This window comes from Stegodyphus dumicola, chromosome X1, assembly GCF_044657685.1.
Source record: "Stegodyphus dumicola isolate Sdum_Otavi_A_Nest chromosome X1, ASM4465768v1".
NCBI classification, from domain to species: domain Eukaryota; kingdom Metazoa; phylum Arthropoda; class Arachnida; order Araneae; family Eresidae; genus Stegodyphus; species Stegodyphus dumicola.
In genome coordinates, this window is record NC_140780.1 from 248,198,176 (window position 1) to 248,211,229 (window position 13,054).

The following is a 13,054-nucleotide window of genomic DNA, read 5'->3' on the forward strand; positions in this document are numbered from 1 at the left end:
TTTTGTTTTATAATTAAGAGCTTTCCGGAAGAAAATCACCTAAATTTCTGTTCTTAAGAGATTGAGAAATTTGTCCATTGTTAAAAATTTTCATTTAACCCAAACTAAAAAAGTGCACAGATAAATAAATGAGCCGTCCGGTAATTCACGCTAAAAACCGATTCTAAATGAACTAATCCATCAATATCTATATATGCCCCTTCAACAGCATTTTACACATTTTATTAAAAACATCGGAATATTGAATGGAACAGCAGTACGTACAGTTGCAACATGAGAAACTGCAATTAATTACTCATTCTGCAACTCACTGCTCATAATGACCTTGATGCCACGAAATGGAGCCGCATGATATCACTGCAGGAAAGGAAAGAAAACCATTGCTTACTACGGGAAACATTTGGAAAGGAAAACCTCTTGAAAGGACTCGCAGTAGCACAGAAGCAGCAACATTGGCAACACCTGGAAGCATTACACACGTCGAGCATTTTGAAGCAATAAAATGAGTCTGATATTGTCGTAAGTTGTTCTTTTAAGAGCTTCGAATGCACAAAGAAATCATAACCATATTCTTAGGAAAGGAGAAACTACAGAGCTTGAGAGTAAGAACAGACACTTCCGTGTTTTCTTTTCTTCAACACGGTTGATACTCAGTTCCTATCACGTAGCGAACGGGAATTAAAAACTAAACAGATATGGAATTCTTGATGTGATGGGAAAATATTCCTCAAACTGCAATGGCAGATATATACATCTTAAAACGTACTACAGTAACTAGAAGCTGATTTCAAAGCATATTATAAACACACTTTAATGATTCTAACCTGTTTAGTTGAATAAAAATATAAAATTTTGAGCACGCTGCAGTGGCGTAGCGAGAGGGGGGCAAGGGGGTGCATGATGCCCCGGGCGCCGCTCGTACAGGGGCGCCAAATGGTCTCCAAACAAGATTTTCCGGAAAATTTCAGTTTTTATTTTGATCGATTTCTGGAAAATATATTTAAAATTAATAACTATTGTAATATAATTAATTATTTATTTTCTTGATTTGTGTAATAAAATGCTTGCAGTACATCAGCCAAAACGTTGTTTCTGACCACTTTATTTCTCTAAAGTAGAGATATATTTTAATTTTTTAAAACGAAATGCACATATATCTCCCACTTTTTATTTTAAAACGATAACACGACCTTGTCCCGAATTTCTCAAATATATCCAGTTTCCAAAATCCGATTCCATAATCTGGAAATGACATTTTTTGAGATTTCGCTACAATGGATTGCGTTTGACTCTCCTGTAAACGGCTGATGGCCTTCCTGGCTACTGATTCAACTAAGTCATCTTGCTGAGACATCGTATATTCACTGCTACGAAGCATTCAACGCATGTGAATTGTTTTAATCTTCTATTACAAAACGCATTATTACGCGTCCCTATAGCATATGCAGGTCGTTCCTTACTCCTTATCTAAAACGCATAGTTTTCGACGTCACAGACTAAATTTGCATATTCCCAACTTTGTAAACGTTATAATTTTCCTGTATAATCTCTTCTATTTTCTTTTGTTCAAAAATGTTATCGATTATATGGTTATTTCATACCGAACCTACAATACAGCTTAATTGTTTTGAGCAGTGACTGTGACTGCATGACGTTACTCCGCAGTAGAAAAGAAACAGAACCTAAAACTCCACTGCAGATCTATAGAGAATATGTTTTTCCAAACCTAAGAGTCGCACTTTAAATACTACTTACTATGAACGTTCGTTCAGGAAATTAAAATAAATTTTCACATATTTACAATCAACGGTGGGACAAGATCCCCTAAGTCATCTAGCATTTTTAAGTGTGGAAAGAGAAAAATTTGAAAGGATCGACTTTGAAGTAAATGATAAATTTGCTTCTAAATTTTCAAGGTAAGAAAAATGCATACATAATAATTAATTTTATTCACGTATTATATTATTATTAATAAATATAAGTGCTCGACCAAGTTGAGGTGCACGTGATTGAAGCGAGATGAGGACAAATTAAAATTTTTAAGTTGGCTGATGGTGTGTCTGACAGTTTTAGATCTTTGGCACTCCAAGCATGATGGTGTCCAATTGGCTATGTCATTTTGCATGCTATTCCATACGAAACGTTGCTATATCAGTTTCCTTAAAGCCTTGATGCCAGGATGTGACAGACGATGTAACTGACTAAAAATGGCATGGCGAAACACGGAGGGAACATAAGGTCGAAATCTTGAATCCTGAACATCACAATAAAGTGATTTTCCAGGTGACAGCTGCATAGGCTGCAAGTTGAGATTGGTGAAAGATTTGCTTTTCAAGAGGGTTTGTAGTTCTGAATCCCGGTGTTGTTCATCCGCAAGGGCAGCAAAGTTTATTGGCGAAGGAACGGCTAGTTCTTCAATACGAGACAAGATGTCTGCTACAATATTCTGCGAACCCGCAATATAACGGATTTATCTGTTGAAAATTGCCCTATAAAGTCTAGGTGTCTCATTTGACGAGGAGAAGCTTTATCCGAACGCTGCTGTAAAGTATAGATTAAGGATTTGTGATCTGTGAAGATCATGAAAACGCGTCCCTATAGCATATGCCGATAATATTTGACAGCTTCATAAATTCCTAATAATTCGCGATCGTAAGTGCTGTATCTGGTTTGTGCTAGTGAGAGTTTTTTAGAAAAATATGTTTATATTTTATTAGAAAAATATATTTATATTTTTCTAAAAACTGTGGTTTTTAGAAAAATAAGTGGTTTCCATAAAAAATAAGTGGTTTCCATAATTCTTGACCTTTTTGTTTTAAAACTGCTCCTATACCTGTCGTTGATTTGTCAACGTGTAGAGATATTAGGTTATTTTTTGGAAGCAGAAGAGATGAAAAATATGCAACGCCTTCGCCGGGAATCGAAACGCGGACGTCTGGAGTACTGGCCCAGCGTGCAGAACCACTACACCACGAAGGCACGCTAGGAAAGCGGGAGAAATATCTTATAAACTCCCCTTTTTAAAGGGCGACTGGGGTTTTTAGGGGACGCAATCGCCAAATCCTGGGTGTGGAGAATCCTCATTCAACACCCCTTTTATTTTAGGCGCCACTGTAGAGACATTAGGATATTTGGAAGCAAGAGAGATTAAAAAAATAGCAATCGCCTTCGCCGGGAATCGAACCGCGGACCTCTGGAGTGCCGGCCCAGCGTGTAGAACCACTACACCACGAAAGCATGCTAGGAAAGCGGGAGTCCCTCACCTTATAAACGTAGAGTGATAATGGTTTAGATGCGGAAGGATACTGCAAATTTGTTGCCGAAATTAAATCATTTTTGCATTTTTGGAACGCTTCGCGAGATTCTGCGGTCCAGGTTATAACACGTTTATCGTTTTTCTTGATTCCAACCAAAAAGGAATTTAGAGGTGCTTGTATGGTTGCTGCATGAGGTAAGAAACGTCGATAAAAATTGAGCATAGCAAGAAATCTTCTTAAGTCGTAAGTTCCTCACTGTAGATGGTTCGGGCATATCGCGGATAGCGGTGACTCTATCTGGAAGGGGTCGAACGCCATCGGAGGAAATTTCATGACCAAGAAAGGATACTCTTGACTGGCCAAAAACGCATTTGGAAGGATTAAGACTGAACCGTACCTTTGAAAACGTTCAAAAACTGTTCTCAAACGTGAAAGGTGTTCTTGCTCTGAAGAGGAGGCGATTAAGACGTCATCAAAATAAGGTACACAAAAGTCAAGGCCGTTTAGCACCTGCTTCATGAAGCGTTGGAATGTTTGAGAAGCATTGCATAAGCCGAAGTCATAACCGGAAGCTCAAATAGTCCAAAAGGCGTAATAAACGCAGTTTTTGGAATATCAGCTGGCTTAACGGGCACTTTGCGATACACCTGCTCAAGATCAATGGCTGTAAAAATAGCTTTTCACTCGAAAACTTGCATACAGCCCTTGAATATGAGGGATTGGGTAACGATGAGGAATTGTAGCTGCATTTAACCGGTGATAATTGCCACACGGGCGCCAGTTACCATTTCGTTTCCGAACTAGATGGAGCGGACTGACCCTAGAGCTTTTTGAAGGACGGCAAATTCCCTGTTCCATCATGTATTGAATTTCCTCTTTGGCGGCTTTAAGCTTGTCCAGAGTTAAGCGTCTTCGTTTAGCGGCAATCGGAGGTCCGGTAGTTTCAATATAATGTAATACATCTTGCTTGGGTTCGGAAATACCCATAACTGGGCGCGTGTTTGTAGGGAATTCTCTGAGAAGTTGATGCCATGGGGAGTTACCCGAAATCAGTTTAATGCTCAAATCTTGACTATTGAGAATTACTCCCGGATAAGTTAAGTTGGTTGTGGAATCTATCAAACGGCGATTTTTAAGATCGGCAAGCAAAGAAAATTTTTGAAAAAAATCTGCGCCAATAATAGGACTTGAAACAGTAGCAATAATGAATGGCCATTGGAAGTTGTGGTGCAATCCTAAATCAAGAGATATCAGGCGTTCACCAAAAGTTTGAATAGGAGTTCCATTTGCTACATAAAGTTGTAACTTGGTAAGGCGATTTTGTTCGTGAAAATGTGGTGGAACGACAGAAACATCAAAAGACAAGAACAACAAGAAACTTAAGCCCGAATTCTTTTCGATGAGAAAAAGGCGTGCAAAATTCCAGCCGCTGTCGTTCACAACTTCAAGCAACGGCCCTTCTCGTTTCCCTGGTCGTTATAACGACACGGTGGGCGGTATTTGTTTTGCCTTGTTTCGAAATTTGTGGTGGTAAAAACAAATACCCGGTCATGAAAAATTATAATAAATTCATTGTTACCGGTGATTTTAACTCTAAACATCCAAGCTGGGGCGCAGGAGATATTGATGCAAGAAGGCGATTGGTATTTGACTTTATCGTCTCTAATAATATAATTTTACTAAATGATTTGAGTTTTCCTGCAACTTTCAAATCTACCATCGGTGAGGTATGGACTGATCTTGTTATGACCTCACCAGGTTTTTCTATCAATTCTGGAGCTCTGCAAGTTCTGATGGATGAGAGTCTTAGTGATCATCGTTATTTGCAGTTGAATTATGATGAAAATATTCATTGTGCTCCTAAGATTGTTTTAACAAGAGATGTCCACCGGATTACAAGGTATTGTTATAAAATTGCTCCGATAATGCAGAATCGATTTAGTTTATTGAAGTTTTAGTTTATTGATAATTAGTTTATTGAAGTGTGAAGACTCTGATACAATTGAAAATTGTATTGAAAAATTTTTGAGAATCTGTCTATCGATGTTAAAAAGAAGTTACGAACAAAACAAAAGGGAAGTAGGCAGATTTCGTGGTGGACTCCACAACTTACTTGTATGCGACGCCAGATACGTGCTTTGAGGAAAAGTTCGCAAATTTTGAATTTAACTGACAATATACGTAATGAAAGGAAAATTGTATATAAAAAAGAATTGGCAACTTATAAACGTCTAATTTGGAAGACAAAATTTGAAACTAAGAAGAAATTTTTTCTTAATAATCTTTATTATTATAATGGTTTTTATCGAATTGCCTCTGAAAAAGTGAGACGTGCTGTTGCTCTGTATAATCCTCAGCACGCTGACAATTTGATTGAACTCAATAGACAGAAGCTTTTGCAGTCACTCAAATTGGGAGCTCTTGAGGATATTTCATTAGATGAGGATAGACTTTCTGATTGCCCATTGGATGACGCTGTAATTACAGAGGCAGAGATCAGAAGTGCAGTTGAACAAATAAGGCGTCGAAGCGCTCCGGGTCCGGACTGTTTTAATCCTATATTTGTTCAGATTCTAATTTTTACATATCTGGATATTTTTATATTGCTTTTTAATTACTGTTTTAAATTTTATGTGTTTCCAAGAAATTGGAAAATCGGTCGAGTTGTTTTAATTCCAAAATGACAGATATAGACCAATTGTACTTTTGAGTGTTTTTGGGAAAGTGTATGAAAGAATCTTGGTTGAGAGACTGAAGTTTTACCTGAATAGTAGAATGATACTCAGTCGGCGACAGTATGGTTTCACAGCTGGCTGTTCTACAGATGATGCATTATATGATACTATTGACTTTATTAGAAGCAATAAGAGTTCGCATCATGTAGTGCTGCTGTCCTTGGATGTTTCGTCTGCATTCGATTCAGTGTGCTGGAACTCTATTTTACAAACCATGATTAACCTTAAATTGCCAAGGAGTTTGATTCAATGTTATAGGAGTTATTTTAACAATCGCAAAATCTTGTTTAATGCTTTTAAGGATGAGACTGCAGAGATAGAACTAGAGATTTTCATTGGTTGTCCGCAGGGCTCCTGCAGTGCTCCCCTGCTCTGGAATATCATATTAAACAAATTTCTTATTTTGGAATTCCCCAGTGATGTTAACTGTATTGCATATGCAGATGATCTTGCTGTTCTGATGTATGGTGCATCATTGGAAAAACTCGAGAAATCATTTGAGAATGTTATGTTAAAACTGGAAAACTGGAGAATCGGCGAGGGTCTTGAATTCAACTTAGAAAAAACTTTTGCAATCATTTTCCCGCGGGCTGGGATCAAAGTGAGAGCTCCACGATTTAGATATCAAGGAAAAAGAATAAAGTTTGTTGATGTTATTAAATATTTGGGAGTCAAGACTGATTGCAAGTTGACCTTCGCAGATCATTTTAAAACAATTCATCGGCTCTCAGATGATATGTTAATGTTTTACAGGAGATCCTTTTTCTAGTGAGACACTTTGTAACAAATCATGCATTCTTAAAGATATTTTGAATAATATAATTATCCCTAGAGTTTTCTATGGAATTGGTGCCTGGGGATCCAGTGCCGGGGATTTGGTCAGGTTGAGGAACAAACTCGATGCGATACAGAGGAGCTGGTGCTTAATGATTACAAGATGTTTCCGTACTGTCTCAACTGAGGTGCTCTGCGTTCTAGCCGGCACGCCGCCTCTTTCAATTTTATATAAATTATATTTTGAAAAATTTTTGTTTAGAACTGGTAGACTTGATTTTAAATTGTATAAAGATATTTTGATTACAAGGCATATGTTTGAAAGAATTAATAATATTTTGGTACATCCTTCTGATTTATGTGTTTTTGAATTTGATTGTAAACTCCCCAATAGTCGGAGAATTGGATATTTATACTGGCGGGTCCAGGCAAGATGATAAATTGGGAGCAGCATTTGTGATTTATCATTATGGAACTGAAATTGAAAATAAAAAATATAAGCTTAATAATTATAATTCTGTATTTCAATCGGAATGCTGTGCTTTAGTTAAAGCCCTTCAATGGGTTAAGAAAATTTTGACTTGTGTTAATTCTATTCATATATATACTGACTGTATGTCTTTGCTTCAATCCTTGACCTCGGCCCGTCCTACTAATTTATTAATATTTGATATTAAATGTCTATTGAAATTTTTGATGCAGAATATGTGCATTCATTTACACTGGATAAAAGCGCATGTTGACTTTGTTGGAAATGAAAGGGCCGACGTGCTGGCTAAAGAGGCGACCACTAATGATGATTGTGAATATAAATAGAAATTTCTGGTTTGAGAAGTTATGCAATTAGAAACATGAAAAATTTTTATAATGATATTTGGAATACTACTAGATGGAATGAATCAGAGAGGTGCGTGGGTCTTTTGAAGTCTATTAAAATTCAAAATGGTATGCGACCAATTAGTAATATTGATTTAAACCAGTTTTTAACTGGGCATGGAAGATTTCCCGCGTACCTCTCGAGATTTAATTTACAAAATTCAGACTTGTGTGGTCATTGTCATCAAGTTGGTAACGCAGACCACTTCTTGAATCATTGTTCCTTATTGGAAAATTTGAGAAAGAAATGTTTGGGAGATAAGTCATGGAACTTGAAAATCGTAAAAACATATTCTAAATGTGCAATGGATTTGATCAATTCTAATATTGAATTTGGAATATTTGTTTAGTATTGTGTATATTTATCTTTTGATTATATGTATTATATTCTCAGTTATGAGTATTTATAGGTTTACTACGAAAATTTTGAAATTTTTCTGTGTACTGTTTTATTTAATGCATTGTGGATGTTTTGTACATGCGGTATTTCGAAGAGATGCAGATGATTGTTACATAGATATGGCCTTGCAAATGTTGATAATCCTGATGCAAATGTTGAGAATCCTAAATTAGCGAAATTAGTGGTTTTGAGTTTTAGGATTTTGATTTTTAAATTTTATGGAATTTTCATATTTTTTTAATTGTAGTTTTTGATTTTAAAATGTTCTGAAATTTTAAAGTTTTAAAATTTTTCTTATTTAATGCATTGTGGCTTATATTCTGTTCTTAATGAAGTAATTACTAGGGTTTTAATATGATACATGGCAATCTTAAATTTTTCCAGTTTCGGTTATTGGCAGTCCTGGAGCTTCTTTTCTATGATTATTAAGGATAATTAATACATTTAAATTCAGATAGTAGTAGGACTATTAAAGTAAATTTTTAAAATAAATTAATAGTTTAAATAGAATTATGATTATACAAATAATATGCTATTAAAGCAATACTGTAGGGAATTCGGTTTGACCTTCTGCAGGTTATTTAAATTGGGAATTCCTCGATGGCTTTGGACCGCCTGTGCCTGTTCCGAAAATTCATGTGAATGAATATTTCTTGAGAGTTTCCGCCACTCTGTTTGCTCGTGGGGTTTTTCATTGTTTTTGGATTTTGAATGTTGGTGTTGTGCTTCGTTGTTTGTATGTCTCTTCCTTATTTTTAGTTCGTTAATTAACCTCCAGTTATTTTTAGATAATTAGCTTCTTTTTCTCTCTTCTTTCCTTTTGTGGTTTTGAGGGGGTCGACCTTTCATAATCATATGGTCCATGGGACTAGGAGGATTGGGTCTTCCCTGTATTATGACTATTATGACTCAAAGGAGGGCTTTGATAACGTTTCCTCAGTTGGCTACAGCATGTATTTCGACGTGATGCGGAGCGGTTGCGCTGGAAAGGTTAAGCTTGGATGACTACTAACTGAGCAACCTGTTTGGACAAATCATCAATATAAGCTTGTAACGCCACAATACCTGGACCAGGAGCCTGCACTGCGTGTATTTGCGCTGGAATGGCCATCTCGTGAATTTTATCAGCGATTTCGGGAAGATTTTTAAGTGGCTCGCTACTGGCCGCTAAAATGGTTTGCATGTTAGATGGGAGTCTAGTCATCCATAATGTTTTAAGAATGTTATCCGTTAGGTTACCGGCGACTAAATCTGACATTTTAGACAGCAAGTGAGAAGGCCTCTTATCACCCAACCGTAAATCATGCAACAGCTGCTCGATTTTAACTGTCTCGGATGCTTCATAAACAGAAATTAATATTTTTTAAAAGTATTGTATTTGTCCGCCGTCGATGGATTCAAAATTATTTCATGAGCTGATTGCAGTACCTCTGATTCTAACGCAGCGATTACTGTATAAAATTGAGTTTCGTTGGCAGTAATGTGACTCAACTGCGCATCCAATTGAATGAACCATAACGATGGGTCTCGGCGAGAAAAAGGCTTAACTGCCACTTTCGCCAATTGCGAAGCAGCATCGTTGTCAACCACTTTAGCTCAATCAAATATGCACAATAATAATATGTATAGAATATGCACAATAATAATATGTATAGAAAAATAATCAATATGTATATAGTGACACAGTTTCTTGGTACTTGAAATCAGAGAAATTGGAGGCTCAAATGCAGCAGACGATACATATATCCGCTGAAATTATGACAGAAATATGTTGACTCACCGGAATGCGGCAAAAAGCTTGAAATGACAGGTGAATGTCTTACTTGCATCTCATCACACTGGATAACTTACTGCTGCTCAGAATTTAGACATATAAACTCCAAACTTGTGCAACATTGAAGGTTGCCATTCGTAATAAATACGTGTCACCAACTATGGTAGTACAATTTTTTGAGACAGATCGTTAAACAAATATAACAATTGAATGGAACAAATATTATTTTTGTTTTTGGTTGCTATGGGTTATCAGACCGGCAGAGTTGAGTTGTAGTAGGCAAGTTGCCACATATCTGTTTACCTATAATGTATATTAAACTTTATTAAACTTGTTTAAAAACTGTACTTTTTAAAAACATTTATATATATATATGTGTGTGTGAAATAAATAACACCTTTTTAACTAATTCTAGATCATCGTAGGTCAGATTTTTCCGCCGACACAGATGCATTTCCTAATCCAAGGCTAGTGCAGTTAGGTAGTGATTAATCTTTATATATTTTTGAGTATTTTATGGCAGATTCAGCATTTTATTATCATTTGCATTATTTTCTTATTACGAATATATTCTATACATAATATTACTGAAAGTTTTTTTTGTGGAGGGGGGCGCCAAAAAGTTATTTTGCCCCGGGCGCCAGTTATGCTTGCTACGCCACTGGCACGCTGATACTTCGCTAAGACTACCGTATATCAGATGCTATAACCAAACTGCTAAACAAAAAGCATTGCGGCATCTAGTACAATATTCTGAAAGAGTTACGATCTTCGACTGGCAACATATCATATATCTAATACTGTTAAAAATCTACCAGTGCTTAACTCTTTTCTTTGAAATGTTGCCCATACAATAATTAGGCACTTAAAAATTCATGCACTCTGACGAAAAGCTTTAAATCTTATGCTTTATGATATAATGCATAGACTGATTAATAATCCCTACTTTTTGCAGCTTAAGGAAAATAAGCTGCATTCTGCCGCTCTCCGATTCGCACAGCTTAGAAAGGAAAAGCCCAAGATTTATATAATATATTCTGAAGTTTAGACACGCAAATTGCACAGTTAAGGTGAGGAAGAACTTAACGTGGTCTAGTAAACCCATCTTTACTTTGACTTTCCTCGTCTTCAGGAAACAATAAACATATCTTACAATTCATAGCGATACTGTGCACAGACATCGACCCATGTAAAACTGCATATCCAATACAAAAGTACATATACTTTCGTTGTTTTGGTACTTCTCGCTGAAACGAAAGGAACGTAATGTAATGGACAAAACTGTTCCAAATCCAAAAATTTGCGCAGTGAATTAACATTAAATTAACATTTTTAACAAATTAACATTTTTCCTACGAATGACTGCTTCCCGAAATAAAAATGCCTTTTGTAGGTTCCCCCCCTTTTTTTTTGGTACATCTATAACCAAATTGGAACCCCTGAACTTTTATCTTGTTTATTAAAAGCCACTGTTCACAAACTATGATGGAAAAGATGGTTATTGAAATAAACACAAAGGAGAATTGATTACACAGTATGTGTCAAAAATCTTCTGAATTTTCCATTTATTTAATGCTGGAACAATGTCTGAAGACTTAATTTAAAAAAAAAATATCCTGTGTTGGAGAACAAGTCTTTTTTAAGAAGCTGATGACATAAACTTGCCAAAGAAATGTGATAATGCAGATCCGCTAGCTAAATGAAAGCTCTCGAATTTCTCCAGACGAAGAGGAACATTAAGGTGTACAGCCTAACAAAGAACTAGAAAAAATATCTCGAAATTGAAATCCTTCCAAAATTATGAATACCTGATTGTACCAAAAGAAACACAATTTTGAAAATATGACTTTTGACAGTATGTCAAGATGTGTTATGGTATTCGTTCATAAACTGAATTAATTTTTTTTTTCCTTTCCGTAGGAGTTAATATAAAGTGGATTAATTCGTTCATGAACCACAGATGATTATTTATTTAAACTTTACAACAGTACTTCGTATACACGTTTTTAATCCCAAACCAATGAAAACCAGTAATTATCAAGCAAAGAAAGATAAAAACAATATTAAATGTACACACATAACTTAAAACAACAACAACAAAAATCAGGTAACTGTTTCAGGGAGGATCTTCTTACACTTTGCCTCTCAGCACCACTCGATTCTGCTTGAGACTCACTAGGCCTCTGTTTCGCTCAAAATTCGTTCAATGATTTGTTCTTGAATACGTTTTAAAATGTTTCTGAAGTAAAACACGGCACTGTCATTGAAAAATGCATATGCTGTAGTCAGCTATTGCTTTATCGATATATCGTTACGTGAAAACTATGTATAATTTTGCAGAAATTCGGCGGATCAGACAACTAGGATCAGTGTTTTCTTCCTTCCTCTTAGAATTTCTTCTCCACTCACCTTTTGTTGTTGCATCTCAAGTTGTATTCATTCTTACAAAGTTCATTTCCATAGTCCTCTAGTAACTTCCCCACGTCTTCATTGTTGGCACATAGTTAAGGCTAGGATTTTTAGTTAACGCTACGGTCTAGTAACTTCCCAACGTTTTCATTTTTGATACATAGTTAACGCTAGGATTAAAGAAGCTAAGAATATTTCTGACAACCGCGGAAACAGGAAGACACTGTCTAAAAACACAATTTCGTAGATTTAAAAAAAAAAAAAAAAAAAAACACAGTTCTATGTTTTAAAGCGCATTGAGTCTTTGCCTGCATTCCAGACTGGCCTATAATTTTCTCCAGGTCGAATTCATGGTCCTAGCACGTGATGCTAAGCGCTGTCAATAAGATTTAAGCAACGGAAAATATTAAAATGTTTCCAAAAGTCCCTAAGTGTTAAGATACAGGAAACCAACAAGGTAACTCGCACATATAAATATAGTGCATTCTAATATCTGCATTTTGGGTTGCTGTTTCTCAATTCAAATGTAATTTGCTCATCTAAGATGTAGATGGTTTTTAGAATATACAACAATCAGTTGTATGATCGGCAGTACAAAGAAAATTACCCAAACTGCAAGATGATATTCAATAAAAAAAAAAAATAATAATAAAAAAAATAATAAAAAAAAACTTTTGATTTAAGAGGGGGGGGAAAAAACATTTAAAATTCTCATACTTCGAAAGAAGAAAAGCGGAATTTCATTAGGCGATATAAATACACGAACAAAATTAGTTGCTTCCTGCAAAAAGTTCAAATTGTAATTATACCAGTTAAAAACAGATTAAGA

General features: G+C 35.7%; 1 protein-coding gene and 1 non-coding gene across 5 annotated transcripts in view; both read right to left on the bottom strand.

Moving 5' to 3' along the window:
* LOC118187688 (uncharacterized) overlaps nt 1-13,054 on the bottom strand; it is a 420,235-nt gene that overhangs the window by 321,563 nt on the left and 85,618 nt on the right. The window lies entirely within an intron of this gene.
* On the bottom strand, nt 3,164-3,237 carry TRNAA-GGC (transfer RNA alanine (anticodon GGC)). Its single transcript has one exon. It is a non-coding gene; the product is annotated as a tRNA-Ala (tRNA).